General features: G+C 50.0%; 1 protein-coding gene and 1 long non-coding RNA gene across 3 annotated transcripts in view; both read left to right on the forward strand.

Moving 5' to 3' along the window:
• The window catches only part of Rtn4rl1 (reticulon 4 receptor like 1), a 72675-nt gene that overhangs the window by 18535 nt on the left and 36890 nt on the right, over positions 1-17250 (forward strand). The gene's annotated exons all lie outside the window — the stretch shown is intronic.
• On the forward strand, positions 2257-8771 carry LOC129686168 (uncharacterized). The gene is made up of 3 exons (XR_008721587.1): positions 2257-2390; positions 8026-8331; positions 8690-8771. It is a non-coding gene; the product is annotated as an uncharacterized LOC129686168 (long non-coding RNA).

Genomic DNA, 17250 nt, shown 5'->3' on the forward strand with positions numbered 1-17250 from the left:
ACTTTATCTTCTATGTATGTTTTGCCCGCATGTATATCCGCACATCATATTTGTATGTGTGGCCCTTAGAGGTCAGAAGGTGGCATCAGATCCTCTGGAACTGGGGTTATAGAGATGGTTGTAAGCTACCATGTGGGTGGTAGGAACCCCAAGTGCTGGAATTACAGGTGTGAACACCCCCATCCCCACCCTCTGAGTCATGACAGTTCTCCAGGTACTAGGATGACAGGCATACTCCACCATGCTGGTCCCATGCCATTTTCTGACAAAATCCCAGCGTCCTGACTCCCTCCTAGGTGTTTCAATGAACCCAATCAAGAAAGGCCTGGCCTGGCCAGGAAGGTGGCCCAGGGCAGCAGTGGCTGCTGCTTGGCTCCTGCCTTCCCACCCTCAGCTGGCAGCCTTACCGCTCTGCTGATGCAGCAGCCCTGGCCTAGGCGGCCTCCCTCCCCCTGTGCTGGGCACAGGCACTCTGGGTTGGCTGCAGGTGGCCTGGAGCTGTGGCCGTGCACTCTGAGGCCCAGAGCCCTGGTCTGCTCCATTGCTCAGTTGTTGGCCAAATGGCCTCTGGGGCCCTGCTGCCCACCCCCCAGGCCTGCCCTGGCTACTCTGGGCCCTAGGCAGGAGAGGAGAGGCAAGGCTCTGGCCTGAGGGCAGGAAAAGCAGGAGGGAGGTGGCTATTTATAGCTGGCTTTGCTTTTGTTCCTTTTCCAGCAATGTTTCTCTTTAAATAGGAGCAGGGCTGTAGGCTGCAGCTCTTCCCCAGCCGCCCACAGTCATTGTGCGCAAGCGTGTGTGTGTGTGTGTGTGTGTGTGTGTGTGTGTGTGTGTGTGTGTTGTAGACACACGTATAGGGAGGGCTGTGGTAGGGGGTAGGCATGTCAGTAACATACATGTGTATATGTGCACAGTGTATAAGAAAAGGATGGGAGATGGAGGTGTGTGTATGCATGTGAGTGTGTGTGTGTGTGTGTGTGTGTGTGTGTGTGTGTGTGTGTACCACACAGGGGAGCTGATGGGTTTTGTGTGTCAGTGTTGTGTGCTTCCATATGAATAGAGATACAGGGATAGGGCAATTCTGATTATGAGCAGGTTTCTTGGCTTTTGGTTTTGAGACAAGGCCTAAATTAGAACTCCCAATCCTTCTGTCTCTGCCTCCTGAATGTTAGAAATACAAGTGTGAGCCACCACTCCAAGCGTGTGTAATGTGAGTGGATACATGTCATGGGATTGTGCAGCCACGTGAGGTGGGACCAAGGCTGAGCAAGAGTCTGTCAGTGTGGTGCCAGCTGCTCTGTAGGACTAGGCCTATCCACCCAGTGGAGAGGCTGCCCGCGCTGCCAGGAGGGGGAAGGGCCAGGCAGTTGACTGCCCTCAGTGAGGGTTGGGTTGTCGTTCCTGGACTAAGAGTTGACTGATTAAAGCGAGGGAGGGGGGAGGGAGTGTGCATGAACGCGCGCGCGCGCGCGTGCGTGCGTGTGTGTGTGTGTGTGTGTGTGTGTGTGTGTGTGTGTGTAAAGGGCCCCTGGGATCCTACCTGAGCGCACACCGCACACCCAGCAGGTGTATTTAGAGCTCTCACAGAGCCCTGCGGGAACAAGGACACTCCCCTTTCCACTTCTCTGCTGCAAACCCGGTCTAGTGGGGCAGAGTGCACCAGAGCGAATTTGCAGCACAGCCTGAGTAGGAGAGTGCCAGGGCGACCTTGGTGACCAGATCCCTGGAGGTCACGCGGCACCTGCCTAGCCCACATCTGTAAAAGGGGGAGTGTGACGCAGTCCAGGCTGCTGTTAACCGGCTTGCTTGCGAGGCGGCTTAGCACATCCCGGGCGGGTAGGGGCGAAGGGGCTAGGATGGGACTCCGGATTCTAGCTCCCGCTGAGGCTCCGTGGGACCAAACAGAGCCAGAGCCGCAGCCCAGATCTGTCAGCGCGGGTGGTGGCCTGGGATGGGGGCGCCGCCACTTCGGGAGCATGACTTCAGGTCACCGGGCCTGGCATCGCCTTCGCCCTGGCCTGGCCCAGCAGCTCCAGATCGATGCGACAACCCTCTCCACCCCTCCCCCAAAGGCCAAACAAAACATAGTAAATATTTAATCCGGGCCAGGGAGCCAAGGAGGCCTCCCCGCCCCCTCCGCAGCCGTCTGGCTCCTCCGCCAGCCCCGGCTGCTCTCCGCGGTAATGAGGCCGGGAACGGCAAGGATCGATCGCGGCCTGGGGCGGGGTGGGGGTGGGGGTGGGGGTGGGACTCCCTGTGCTCTAGGGGTGGCATCACCCAAACACTGAGTCCCGGAGCCTACTCGACGCACCCACCGCATCTTCACTTTTCCAAGAAGGTTGGGGGTGAGTCCCCCACCGGCAGACCCCTGCTAAGGTGCCAAGAGTGAGCAAGTAAGTTGTGGGGATCGGTAACTAGGAAGGCCCATGTCTGGCTCACGCCTGAGCTTCTGCCCCAAGAACGGACCTGCTCTTCAAGGCCTAGTGGGTTATGGGGGAGGCGGGGGAGGCAGAGAGACCCCTAGAGAGAGGAAAAGCCGGTGGGTTTCCCGGCTTCTCGTTGCTTGTACTGACCTAGAAGATATCTAAAGGAGCTGGTGACGTCCTGGCTGCTCCATTTACATCGTAATCACTGAACACCTACTGTGCACCGAGCCACGAGCTGCCAGCAAGGAAACACACAAGTCCAGGCTGCAGACAGATTGCATTCTGAAGGAGATGGTTGATAACTAAACCCAAACGATGATTTCAGCTAGTGGCAGCATTTAGTGTAAAGAATAAAACTGTAATGTGATGCTGTGCTTGGCTTGGGAAAGAACATTCGCTGGGCTGGGTCAGAATGACGGTGGGTTGGGATAAAAATCATCCCCGGCAAATTTTATAGCAAATGCAAACACCCAGAGGCAGGAAAGAAACTGGCTTGCTCCGGGATAGGGCAGAAGGGCCGGGGAGGGTGTGTGAGTGCGGGGGAGGGAGAAGTTGGCAGTGGCTATCTCTAAGGGTCTTGTAGGCAGAGGGAGGAGCTTGCACTTATTCTAAGTGCTGTGTGATGGCAGAGATTTCAAGCAAAGGAACGACATGGGCTGATTTACCTGTTTAAAAGCTTCCGCTGGCAGGAGGGTGGAGTAGGAAGGCAGAGAGTTAGGAGAAGGGCCCAGGGTGGTGGGGGTGGTCTGTCGGTGCCGGGCTGGGCCGGTGCCTGTAAAGCGACCATTTCCACCCCTGCAGCTGGAAGGGCCCAGCCAGAAACAGCCTGCTCTTGGCACAGGGGTCGGAGCAGAGACTGAGGTGGCCACCTCCTGTCTCCCTGACCCAAATCCCATGACGGGCAGTCCAGGAAGTTTTTTTTTTTTTTTTCTTTCCAGGAGCATTAGAAAAATGTTGACATGTTTTTTTGAAACAATTTCAGATCTGATATCTCCGCCAGATTGAGTTTGTAACCAGCTTTATTGTTTAAGCCCTGCTGGGATTTCATCAAAGGCGTCTGCTGTTTACTCAGAACCATTTCATTGGAGAAAACAGCAAACAGACCTGCATTTCTATCTGATTTCACTTTTTCCCTTCTCTCGTGAATTTAAGTGCTTGTGAAAAGCAGGGCTGATAAGGGAAGCAGCAAGGATCAAGCCTTGAGGAGGGGCTCAGGGTCTCAACTAAGGCTTATTAACAGAGCCAGAAAAGCCAGGGTGGCTGGAAACCCCCAGGGGTTATGGGAGGCATTCCTGGCCTGTTGCCAGTCTTCCCCAAGGGGACGCTGGGGAGAGCCGTTGTTCCCCATACTCTGGCAAGATTTTCCAGCATGATCTGGTGTCTTTAATGGGTTTCCATTTCAGAGACTGGTAACAATGAGACTGAACATCAGCTCCCATTTAGAGGGAGGGGCAACCCAGCCTCAGAGACGGGCTGTATGATTCGGACTCAAGTCTTCCAGGGAAACAGCTGAGGGATATGTGGAGCGCAAGGCAAGTGGAAGCCAGGCCACAGGAGTTCCAGGAAGGTTGCTGGCTCCCCTGCCAGCGCTGGGACTCGGTCCTTCTTCCTGTGGCAGTCTGAGCCAGCACAGAACTAGGAGGCTCTGTCCCAGGCTCAGCTCTCACTCTGCCTCCCCAAGGAATCTACCCGACTATTATCTCCATTCCCACAGAGGCCCTGGGACCTCTAACGGTACCATTGACCCCACAGATATTTTAGTCCAGTGATGGAAATGCGACTCTTCAGCCTATCAGAAGGCATTGTGAGAAATTCGGGTTAATGTGCCTCATCTAGTTGCTTGAATGGCAGCTAGTTAAATGTGTGGGTTGCCTGGCACGTAGGTCAGCTCCTACCAGTTATACATTAGACCCACTTGTAAGGTCAATCGATGTGAACCAATTAGCTGAAGGATAAGGACTTGTCTTGAACTGACTGGATCTTACAGCGAGCCTTCCGAGAGGGGCTGCATTGTGCAGAGGAATCCCTCAGTGCCAAGGGCCGGGAGTACCACTGTGCTTTCCCATAGATGGGGTCCCCATCAATCAAAACCCCTCACCCATGTAATTAACCTGCAAGAGACAGTCAGGGGACGTCAAAGGGCTTGTCCCCGAGAGAGATTCCTGATTCTTGTCCTCTCAGTTACTGATGCACTTTCCACCTGCTGCTTTCAAAATAAAAGCTCATCATCCCTGAGCCTTCAGGGGCTCCCTCCATCCCTGTAAGCTCAGAGTGGGTGTCAGGCTTCCTTCAGGAACAACAGAGTCAGCTAAGTGCGGTAGTGGTGGTGCGGCCTGTAATCCTAGCACTCTGCGAGGCAGAGGTAGGCAGATCTCTGTGAGTTTGAGGCCTGCAAACTGAGTCCAGGACAGCCAGGACTACACAGAGAAACCCTGTCTCAAAAAAAAAAAAAAAAGAAAAAGAAAAAAGAAAAGGAAAGAAAGAACAGCAGAGTCGCGTGCCTTGGCCACCATCTTTAAATTTTTATTTATGTTTTTCTTACTGCATGTGTGCATGATAAGAGGTGGCGCCTGCCATCTGGCACAGGTAGTAGTAGGTCAGCTTTTGTGGGCTGAGGCATCTTTGGGAGAACCTACATCATTTCCTTTCATCTGCATGTTCATCTTTATTGTCAAGTTGACTAGATCTGGAATCACCTTAGAAATATATCTTGGCCTTGGCTGTGTCTGTGGGGTTGAAATGAGAAGGAAAAAGCCACCCAGAATGGGGTGTCCCAGACTCAGAGAAGATGGAGAAAAGGTGAGAGCTAGCCAAAAACCAGCATTCATCTCTCTCTACTCCCTGGATGCCAATGCAAAATGACAGCAGCACAGGCTCTTCTTGGTCCAAGGCCCCTGAAGTGGGATTTGTTTGTGTTAGTGATTTTGTTTTGTTTTTAGACAGGATCTCTTGTAGCTGAGGCTAGCCTTAAACTCATGCTGCTAACCTTGAACTACTTAAATCCTCGGAGGCTTCTACCTCCCAAGGCCTAGGATTACAAGTTGAGCTGGGGTTTGAATCCAGCCTGGATGACTCTGGAGCCTGTGGTCTCTTTACTTGGCTTCACTGTTCTTAGTTTTCCGGGAGGTTAAGTGGGGTCAGGACCTTCTCCCAGATTGGGAGTGGAAGAAAACAAGCTCCCAAGATATGCAGGAGGTGGGAGAGGGCCCTTGGGCATTCTGAGGTAAGGCCATGGATATTTAAGCCATTTGCTCCCCCAATGGCCCAGTGACCTCTGCTGGAGAGTTTCAAGTCGTGTTATTACAGTATTACAAATCTAATTAATGGTTGTTTGGGAGGCTGAGGCAGGAGTATCATTTGAGTTCTGGGATTTGAGGCCAGCCAGACAAGACAGCAGTTCTCTCAATGAAAACAATGGAATCACACACGGGGAGACCCCACCTTGTTCCCATGGTAACCTGTCTTTGGCCCCCAAACTCCCAAACTGCTCCTCATTCTTATAAAAGGAGCAACAGCCACTCCATTTTCCATCTCTGGCCATCCTCTGGGCACCTTGTCCCTGGGTTTACTATCTGGGAATTCTGCCGGAGCCCATACTCCTCAGACCCCGCCAACTCTGCTCCTGCCCCGGCTGGAGCTAGACTCGGGCCTGCGGGGTGCTGAGGTGGAGTTGTTCAGAGGGAGGGCCTAATGCGGAGGTCTCAGGGGATGGGCTGGCTTAAAAGAGGGGGGGCAGCGGCGTGCATGTGTCTGTGTGTTTGTGTGCGCATGTTTGTGTGCCTGTGTTTTGTTTTGATTTTCTTGTTTGGGTTATTTTTCCCCCCTTGGCTTTTTGAGACAGGGTTTTTCTGTGTAACAGAGTCATTGCTGTCCTCGAACTTGATCTGTAGACCAGGCTGGCCTTGAACTCAGAGATCCTTCTGCCTTTGCCTTCTAAGATTAAAGGCATGCACAACAAAGCCTGGCTGCCTTTATGTGTATTTGTGTGCGTATGTGTGAGTGTGTATGTGTGAGTGAGTCTGTAAGTCTGTATTATGTGTGTTTGTGTGTGTGTGTATGTGTTAGAGTCTGTGAATCTGTGTCTATGTGTGTGTGAGTGTATGTTTATATGTGCATGTACATGAGTGAATGCACGCATGGGTGTGTGTGTGCTTTTCTTTCAGTTCTGCCACACTTCCTCAGAAGAGTTGACTCCAAAACTGCTTCAGATCTCATAGCATTTTCCTCTTATAGCATCGACTGTCAAATTCTTGACCTTTGAGGGTGGGTTTTTTTTTTTTTTTAAAAGGCCAAAAGTAATTTGAAGCTGTGTTGAGAATAAAGGGGACGAGGGATTTTCAGGATGTGAGTCGCTTGTGTTATTGGGATTTAAAAAGTTGTCTGGATTCAAAATGAGATGGCGCCCTAAAGAATCGGGCCAGGTTCTGCGTGAGGAAGCTCCGAGGTGCTTTACTTGAAATGGGGCGTGGTTCTAGAAGTGACCACTCTGACAGAAGGGCAGCGGAAGGAAAGTGAAGCTTTATTGAGCCACTGCTATGTGCCAGGCTCTTCACATACATTATGGCGGCTGACTGAGGTCATTTTTGGAGCAAGGCCCATCTATTAAACATTTCTTAAATAATTCATTATCTTTCTTACTCCTCACTATACCTCTAAGAGAACAAGCCCTTGGCCCACTTAACAGGTGATAAAATTAAGACTGAAGGAGGTAAATGACTTCCCAAGGTCATGGAGTTCTTCCAGGCTCAGGATTTGAACTCAGGTCTGATTAACCCCCTAGATGAAGATCATTCATTTATTTCATTCATTCATTCATTCATTCATTGAGACAGTCTTTTTATATAGCCCATACTGGCCTCAAACCCTCTGCTTCCCTAGGGCTGGAATTATGCTCTCAGAACCAGTCACATTTTTTATATGTTTACCCTACTCACCGTCACCTCCAAAACAGAACTGGGGTTTCATTATGTCACAGTGACGCCATTCAGGCTGCTTCCGGTTAAGAAAAAAGAAAAAGCAGGTCGTAAAGACTGAAATGCTGACTGTGTGCAGTGGCAGCCACCATCAGCGGGCACCAGGGACGCGTGGGTGACGATGGCGAAGCGTGAAGTGTGGTGTTTATTAGGTACTGGCAGAGGCCTGGAGTTCCAGATGCCAAGCAGGAACTGCCTGTCTCAGCTCTCATCCCGCTCCAAAAGCCGAGTGGGCTCCAGTTCAGTGCCTCAGCAGTGCCTAGATGCCCGGACCAGACCAGCACCAGGAGCTTGCTTGGCCACTGGCAAGGCAGAGCCTCTCCAGATCATACCGGCAATGATAGTACCAGATAAAACCTGAGCTGATGGAGCATGTGTGATAAGCCAGGCATTGATTGCATCATTAAACTTTGCTCTCCCTCCTTGCTCTTAGCACACAACTTGAGGAAGCTGTAGTCTGTTAGCTAACAGAGTCCCCAAATATATAAGGTGAGTCACTAAATCTAGAAAAGGACTCTTCCTTCTCTGTGATGCGGTCACATGTCATGAGGGAACTGAGTATTCGAAGAAGGGGATTTTGGTGGTGGAGGACTTCTCAGCCATGTTCACAGCTGGAACTCTCTCAACAGAGCAGGTCCTCACCCAGGAGGCTGTCTCCTGGACCCCTCACACCAGAACTCGAAGCCTGAGTAAGAAAGCAGGAGGAGTACCGTCCCCCAGCCCGTCAGTGGGGGACCGATCGGTGCGAGATAGAGCACCCTGAGCACGAGGACTCTGCGATCCAAGGAATGGGCTGCTCTGCACTGCTGTGGGCTGTGTGCCGAGACGTATTGCCGAGAAAAAGCAGTGCTAATACGCTGTGATAACATTTGGATTTTAAAAAGAAAGAGTTACTTGTACGTGATAGACGTTTTCTGGAAAGACACAAAGAAACGGTTAGCAGTGGGATGCCTCTGAAGAAGGATCCTGGGGCCTGGAGGTCTGAGAGAGGAAAAGGAGTTACTTTTCATTGTATACCCTTTTGTGGGTTTTTTTTTTTTTTTTTTTTTTTTTTTTTACTATGTGAATGCATTATTTTTCCCCCGATTAAAAAGAAAATGGTGGGGGATTTAAGGGAAAGAAAAGTCCCCAGGCTTTATCTGGCTCTGTCTCCAGCCAGGTTGTGCTATCCTGACTCACAGGCCATTTCCCAGCTTCTCTTCCCTCTGCCTCAGCCCATGCCCTCCCCTGTCTGAGGCAGCCATTACTGCCCCTAACGGTACTTAAAACCTACCTTTTTGCCTTGAAATACAGATAACTTCAGCCTGCAGAGACGAGCTTCACTGCACTCACAGAGCAGACAGAAATCACCTGGCACCGGGGTGCTCAATAAATGTTTGCACATCCAATTGAATCTGTGACTCGGTTGGTTACACTGAGCAAGGGACTAATTGGCCAAGGTCAGGCATCCAAAGCCCACACAGGTTGGTGCTCTTGGAACTTAGAGAGGAACGTTCTTCTCAAATGCAGTCTGGCCCCTGGCTCCAGTGTGGCTGAGTGTCACAAGGAAGGAAAATAGGGGTTCAGGGCACAGCTCGTCTCCTGGAAACACAGCTCGGAACCACGTGAACAAATAGGACAGATTGAAAGACACAGCTTTGGAAGCGTTGTGACTCAGAAGAATATCTGAAGCCAGGCAGAAAGGCTCACACTGAAACCCCACTGGGAAGGTAGAGACGAGGATGGCCGAGGCTAGCCTGGCCTACAGAGTGAGCCTTTATCTTAGAAGGCTTTGTGCCTCCTCCTCTTTCCTCCTCTTCCTTTCTCTCCTTCCTTTCATTCTGAATAAATTTTTACCCCAAGTGTAATTAGACATAATAGAATTCTGCACTAACTATGGCAGTAACTTATATGTGGTCGAATGCGTCCAGCTCAGCCTGGAAAATAAGTAGTTACCAGCCCCCACTGTAGAGTCATGGACTCTTCAGATCAGCCACGTTCCCAGTCCTAATTTTCTCCTCTTTTTCTGTGTGTGGGGCGAGTATGCATTCGAGTGACAGTACTGCTTTCCGTAGTCAGTCTTTTCTGCTGCTGTGGGCTGCAGGGCTTAGACTCAGACTGTCAGGCTTGGGTGGAAAGCACTTTTACCCACAGACTCATCTCACTGGCTCATTTTTAAAATTTAATGTTTTTTTAAGAGTTAGTCTTACTATTTTAAATTATGGGTGTGTGAGTGGATTTGTGCATGTGAGTGTGGGCGCCTTCGGGGGGTCTGAGGAGCTGGAGTCATGGGTGGTTGTGAGTCATGGGTGCTGAGAATCAAGCTCTAGTCCTCTGGAGGTATTCACGCACAACCTATGAGCCAGTTCTCCAGCCCTTAAGTTTTGTTTTTTGTTGCTCTTGTTGTTTTGTTCATTCTTTTTTTTTTTTCCTTCTAATAGTCTCTCATGTAACCCAGGCTGGCCTTGAACTTGATGTGTAGCCAATAATGACCTTGACCTTTTGCTCTATTCCCAAGTGCTACTGGTATCTCAGAAGTTCATTAGCTTAAGCTTGTTGGGTTGGCCCATGTCTGTAATCCAAGCATTACAGCACTCAGAAGACTGAGGCAGGAGAATTGTCATGACCTCAGAGCCCACCCAGACTACACTCTGAGTTTCAGGGAAGCCTGGACTACAGAGAACTCTGTCTTTGAGAAAGATGTGTGTGTGTGTGTGTGTGTGTGTGTGGTGGGAGAGTCCTGGGTTAAGACCACTTCCTCTTCTTGCAAAGGCCCCAGGTTCAGTTCCTGGCATTCACATGGTAGCTCCCAACTATCTGCAACTCCAGCTTCATGGATCTTCTGCCGTCTTCTGGCCTCTGAGGGGCACTAGGCAGCCATTCAGATAATCACATTTTTTAAAGGGGCACACTGGAGAAAAGGCTCAGAGAACAAGAACACTTTATTTATTTATCTATCTATCTATCTATCTATTTATTTATTTTTGTTTGTTTGTTTATTGAGACAGGGTCTCTCTACATAGCCCTGGCTGTCCCAGAAGTCGCTATGTAAATCAGGCTGGTCTTAAACCTACAGAAATCTGCCTCCCAAGTGCTGGGTTAAATGTGTACACCGGCACACTCAGAATTTGCTGCTCTCATAGAGGACCTGTGTTCAGTTCCCATCATCCACATGTTGGCTCACACACATCTGCCAGTTCCAGGGGATCCTACTCCAGCGTCTAATATCCGAGGGTACCAGGCACACACTGGATGGACAGACGTACATGCAGGTAAAGCACATATACATAAAGAGAAATCTAAGTAAAAACACAGCATTTAGGAGGCAGAGGCAGGTCTACCTCTGTAAGCTCCAGGTCACCTAGGGCTACATAGTAAGGCCCTGTCTCAAAAAAGAAGGAATAAAGAAAGAAAGAATGGGGTAGGGTAAAGAATTAGTTAGCCTGGAGGAAGGAACACTCAGGCTGCCCGGCCCGTGATCATCTTGTCCTTTTTTAAATGACCCACTCCAGCTTCTCCGGCCTTAGCTTGTATGCAATGCTTCCGCATTCCGTTCTCTGATCTGTGAGACAGCCACCTGGCCTGGGCTCAGGCTCTTCCTGCTCGTTTGCAAGAAGAGACTTCTTGTCCCAGTAAGAGTTATTATGATGAGGAAGCATTTGCCTGCAAGCACAGTGACTCAGAAAGTTTGATGTGCCTTCCCCCCCAAAAAAAGCATCTATAATTTTTGACCACATTAATAGAAGTGTCCAAATCTAGGACGGGGAGGGATCTGGTTGCTCCTGTGGCGCTCTTACTGACTCATCTTTGCCATCATCACTGTCCACCAGAGTCCACCCCCCTCTGTGCACACCCTCTGCGGCCGCCTGCTTAAGCCCGGGCTGAGTCCCCTGCTTGGAGCTCTTACTGTTGCTCGGCGGTAGACTCCTGGTTAGTGTTTGAGTTCCATCTCCTCACTGAAGCTGTGGTGTCAGGAAAGACCATGTGACCGTAACGTTTAGATGCACGGCAGTTTTCCAGTGGCTTCTGTCAGCTCTGAGTCCACTTTTCCCCACCCTTTAAACATATTCTGTTTTGTTTTGTTTTGTTTTTAACATTTCTTTATCTGTTGTGTGTGTGTGTTCACAAATGGGCACACACACATGGCATACCTGTGGAAGTCAGAGGACAACTTGTAGGAGTCAGTTTTGTCCACCTGCCATTGGTTTCTGGGGTTAAAACTCCGGCATGAGGCCTCAGAGCAAGTGCCTTTATCTACCGAACCCCTCATACCCCCATACACTGCCAGACATGGCGATGCACACCTTCAATCCCAGTACTCTGGAGGCAGAGGCAGGAGGATTTGCGTGAGTTCAAGGCCAGCATGGTCTATGCTAGTTCCAGGACAACCAGGGTTGTTATACAGAGAAATTCTCTCTCAAAAAAAACTAAAAAAAAAAAAAAAAAAAAAAAAAATTAAAAAAAGATTTCATACACCAAAATTAATCAGATCCAAAGACATCTATATAGTAAAAAGTGTTTTGTTCTTGTTTTTTGAGACAGGTAGTCTCTGTCCTCAAACACTGTAAATTCCAGGCCAGCCTGGTCTACATAGCAAGCTTCAGGCCAGCCAAGGCTACCCTGTCTCAAGCACAACAACAAAGAGTTCGCCACAGCAGTGCGGCACAGTGGCTAGAGTGGAAGTTGAACTGGGACCGGCATGGTGGCTAGCTTTTGAAACCTCCAAGCCCCCAGTGACAGCTTCCTCCAGCAAGGCCACACTTCCTAAGCTTCCCCAGGTAGATCTAGCCACTAGGGACCAAGCATTTAAACGCAGTGTGGGAGCCCGGTTCTCCCTTCAGACAGGTCATCACAGCTTCCCTCCTGACTTCCTCCTTCACACCAGGGGATCTCCATACCGGGGTACATAGCGTGATGGCCACGCTGCCTGGAAGGCTGCCTTCATCTTTGTCTTGTCTCCCACCTAGGCAACCCTCTTCCTTGAGTCTGCCTCCAGTGACGCTTCTTTGGGAAGAGGCCTTGAGCCTTCCAGACTAGGTCAGGACCCCAGTTTTATGTGATGACAGCATTCCACATCCACTCATTCAGCAAATATTTAATGACACCAGCAGGGTGCCAGGCACACTCTCAGTGCTGAAGCCTTATTGTTGAGCCAGCCAGCTGCCTCTTGAGGGAGATGATCAAGCATTGTGGAGAGGCCTTAATTAGGTCTTAATTACCTCTGGTCAGAGGAGTTGGGGGGAATTCTATATGAGCGAATGCATGTGCAGGGGGCTGGAGGGATGGCTCAGAGGTTAAGAGCACTGGCTGCTCTTCCAGAGGTCCTCAGTTCAATTCCCAGCAACCACATAATAGCTCACAACCATCAATAATGAGATCTGGTGCTCTCTTCTGGTGTGCAGGCATAACACTGTATACATAATAAATTTAAAAAAGAAAAAAGAATGCGTGTGTGCTTGTCTGGAAACTCACATCTGCATTCCAGGTACCCACATTTTCTGGCCTTGAAAATGATACAGTTTCAGTGGGCTGGAAAGATGGCTCAGTAGTTAAAGACATTTGTTGCTCTTATAGAAGACCTGGGTTCGGTTCCCACCCAGCACGTACGTGTACAGGGCATTTGATGCTCTCTTCTGGCCTTTTGGATATCAGATACACACGTGGTCCACATCCGTGTACATGCAAACAAAATACCTAACAAAGTTAGATTAAAAAATGTCCCTATGTGGCATACCTATTCACCTGTTGTCTTAGCACTCAAGAGGATGAGACAGAAGGATCTCTCTGAGTTATATCAGCCTAAGCTACATAAGAGAGTCCGCAATGCCAGCACTCAGGGAGGCAGAGGCAGGCAGGTCAAATTTCTGAGTTCGGGGCTAGCCTGTCTACAAAGCAAGTCCAGGACAGCCAAACCTACACAGAAACTCTGTCTAGAAAAACCAAAAGAGAGAGTGAGCGAGTGCGAAGCTGTCTGTAGAAGGGGAGAGGAAGCCAGTGGGGCTGGGGGCCTCACTGGACAGAGGCAGGCTGATCTCAGTTAGTTTGAGGTCAGCCTAGTCTACATAGCAAATTCCACTATAGCCAAAGCTACGTAGATCCTGTCTCAACGACAAAATCCTGCCAGAGACCTAAAGGTTGAGGCAGCAGTGAGGGAAGGAAGAGATGGAGGAAAAAAGGAGTCCAAATAGTTGGAACCCAAAGGAATTTTCAGGCTGGAGAGATAGCTCGTGGATAAAGCAGGGTTTGGGTCCAACACAGGTAAAAGCAGGACAGACAGAGTGGCCGTTCGGGTGGGAATGGCCTAATGAGTGAGCTGAGGGCTCAGCGAGAGACCTCAGCAGGGTGGGGAGTGTTAGGAAAACACTCACGTCAACTTTGAGCCCCTGTATGCAGTCACACATATGTACATGCACAGGCACCCAACACACAAGAAAATACATACAGACACATGCTTTGCTAGGCTTTTCCGTGAGTGCATCCCCAGCCCCCAACCCCCACACCCCCACACCCCTACACCTCAGCCAGGCGCAGTATTACTAGGTTATTTTTGTTTTGTTGTTTGAGACAGAATCTTGCTATGTGTTCCAGGCTTGCCTCATACCATGTAGCCTAGGCTGTCTCCAACTTGTGGTGGCTTTCCTCAGTCTCCTGAGCATTGACTTTTTTTTTTTTATCACATCCCTGCTGGGCATACGCCTTTAATCCCAGCACTCAGGAGGCAGAGGCAAAGTTCAAGGCCAGCCTGGTCTATATAGTGAGTCCCAGGCCAGCCAGAGCTACATAGTGAACGCTGTCACACACACACACACAAACACACACTCATCCCAGGCTGGCCTGGAACTCAAGCTAGTCACAGGAAGCTGTCGCTGGGCCAGGTTGCTGTTCTTTCTTCTCTCTGGAAGAAGGCCTTCTCTTCCCCTGTGACTTTGAGTCAGAGTTGTAAGCCTGAAGTCCTGGCTCATGCTGGACCCCGCACCAGCCCCCGAAACCTGGACGTGTGAGTGAGTTTTGTGCAGGCCCACTCTGAAGGGCGTTGCATCAAAACCTATAGTGCTGAGTTCTGAGGGTCAGCTCTGTCAAATGAAAAGCCCAATCCCGGGCTGTCAAGATGGCTCAGCTAGTAATGGTTCTTACTGCCAAGCCTGATGACCTGAGTTTGATCCTTGGAGCCCACAGGGTGGAGGGAGAGAACTGATTTCCACTCAAATAATATGGCACATGTGCAATCGAATGCATGTACACATACACACAGGTACATACAAAATAAATAAGTATAATACAATTTAATCATAACAATAGAAGGCATGGATGCTCCTGTGACCAAAAGGCAGGGGAGTCACGCTGCACCAATGTCTCATGCAGGGCGAAATCTCAGGCAGTTTTTTCTAAGCCTTTCTTTGTCACTCTGTATTACCCAGAACTCCTCTGGTACAGCAGCCCGAGACACACCACTGACTTTGCCTAACTGAGAGAGCCGAGGCTCAGTGGCTTCCTCAGGGTCATAGGGGTGACAGGATGGAGCATAAGCCCCTGCACACTCACGTGGTGAGCAGAGCCCGACTCTGGGGTCAGCCTCCAGAGCCTGGTGCTGCCATTTGTCAGCTGTGGGATTCCAGCAGTTTCCTACGGCTGCCGTAAATTACCACAAACTCGGCGGTTTAAACCGCGGAGATTTATTCTTTCACAGCTCCGGAGGCCAGAAATGTGAAATCAAGATGTCCTGAGGGCTATGCCCCCTCTGGAGGCGCCAGGGACAATCTGTTCTTGCCTTTTCCAGCTCTGGAGGCTGTTCACATTCTCTGTGGCTCCTTCACATGGTTCTTTTCCGTCTTTAATGGGGACATTTGCCATGAAATTTAGGACCCATCTGGGTAATCCTGGATCATCTCTTCTCAAGATCCCTAACTTAATTACATCTGCACAGGCCCTTTTTCTAAATAATGTCACATTCATAGGATCCAGGGATTTGGATGTGGACATATCTTTTGGGGCACCACTTTCCAAATCTGTCCAGGGACATTTTGGACAACATTTATCCTTTTTGAACTTCAATTTTTTTTTCATCTGTAAGGTATGGGTGGGTGTGATGGCATCTCAGAATTTGAGGACCAGGAATTCAAGGTCATCCTCAGCTACATACCAAGTTTGAGGGCAGCCTGGGCTACATGACACTTTGTCTTAAAACAAACAAAAAACGGGCTGGTGAGTGGCTCAGTGGGTAAGGAATCTTGCCATCAAACCTGACCAAACGGGCTGGTGAGTGGCTCAGTGGGTAAGGAATCTTGCCATCAAACCTGACCACTTGAGTTCAATCTCCAAAATGCACGTGGTAGGAGAGAACCAACTCCTTAAAGTTGCCCTTTGACCTCTGCTCAGGAGACATTGCATCCCTCCCATAAGTAAATATAAAACAAAACCAAAAATGGATAATAGTGCTATCTTCTATGTGTGTGTGGTATATGTTTGGTTTTTTTCTTCATTGTTTTTTGAGACAGGGTTTGTCTGTGTAGCCTTAGCTGTCGTGGACTCGCTTTTGTAGACCAGGCTGGCCTCTGACTCACAGAGATCCACCTGCGTCTGTCTCCCGAGTGCTGGATTACAGGCGTGCGCCACCGCACTCGTCAAAGCCGTGTGGCATATGCATGTGTGTGCTGTGTGTGTGTGTGTGTGTGTGTGTGTGTGTGTGTGTGAGATGAGAACACGTGTGCGCAGTGTTTGTGCTCTGTATGCTTCTGTAGGACCCTGTCCTCTTCTGCCACCCTGCCCAAATTGCCTTGAGACAGGACCTCTCACTGAACAGAAGTTCTGTGTTTCATGGAGGCTGGCTGGCCTGTGAGCCCTCAGGATCCAGCAGTCTCCATCCCTGTGATTACAGACACATGCAGCCATGTCAGGTTTTCTCTGTGGGTGCCAAGAATTTGAACTCAAGCCCTCGTGCTTGCAAATTAAGCACTCTTGCCCACTGAGTCATAGCCGCAGCCCCCTAGTGCTACTCTATAAGGTTGTCATGAGGATCAATACAAAATGGTCCCATTGAACTTTACGTAGCAATGAGCACTCAGTAAGTGTTGATTATCACGACCAAACATGGTCTCACTGTGGCCATCTGGGGGGCTTTGTCCATGGGTAAGTCTGGCTCCCCTTAGCTAGTAGTGGTAGAGCCAAGACAGGGGTAGCTGCTCTCCTTGAGCAGAGAGAGTCGGTAAGGTTCTGGTTGAGGGGCCTCCTGCTCGCTCCTCATTTGGGGATATCCGACTCTCCTGTCAAGTCTGGAGCCTCTGCAGCCTGAGAGGCAGGACATCCTGGGGGGGGGTCTCCTGCCAATCATGTCCTTTCTCACCCTGGCTGCAGGAGGCCGGGTCTGGGAACGCTGTGATTTACAGTGATGAAATGTAAATTTGCAGAGATTCCTGGCTCCCTGCACAGCCCAGACCCCATCAGCATCTCATTCCCCTTACCTGGGGCTCCTCCCGGTCTCATTTGGTGTGTTCTGCTGGCGGAGAGCCTCCTCGGCGACCATGGCGCCGTGCTCCTACATCTATCACACCTGCACTGTGACAATGTAATTTTTATCTCTGGTTGTTTATTTCTCGGATGGAACTACTTGTAAATTCCAAGAAGAAAATATATCCCTGTGTGTGACAGAACCAGCCCAGGGCGATTAATCTAGGCTTTTAAGCTGGGAACACAAACCAGGTTTATGCCGATTCGTGCTCAGTGTCCCGTAATCAACCATGGCCATTAATTGTCCTCTGATGGAGCAGTTGCCCCAGAAGGGGCTGAGACCTGTGGGATTTGATCTCCGATGGATGGGAATAGGGTCTTCACTTCCCATCTGCCAGGCGCTTAGCAGTCCCTCAGGACAGGCTGGGAGG

This window comes from Psammomys obesus, unplaced genomic scaffold, assembly GCF_907164565.1.
Source record: "Psammomys obesus unplaced genomic scaffold, mPsaObe1.curated_primary_1811, whole genome shotgun sequence".
Taxonomy (NCBI): Eukaryota; Metazoa; Chordata; class Mammalia; order Rodentia; family Muridae; genus Psammomys; species Psammomys obesus.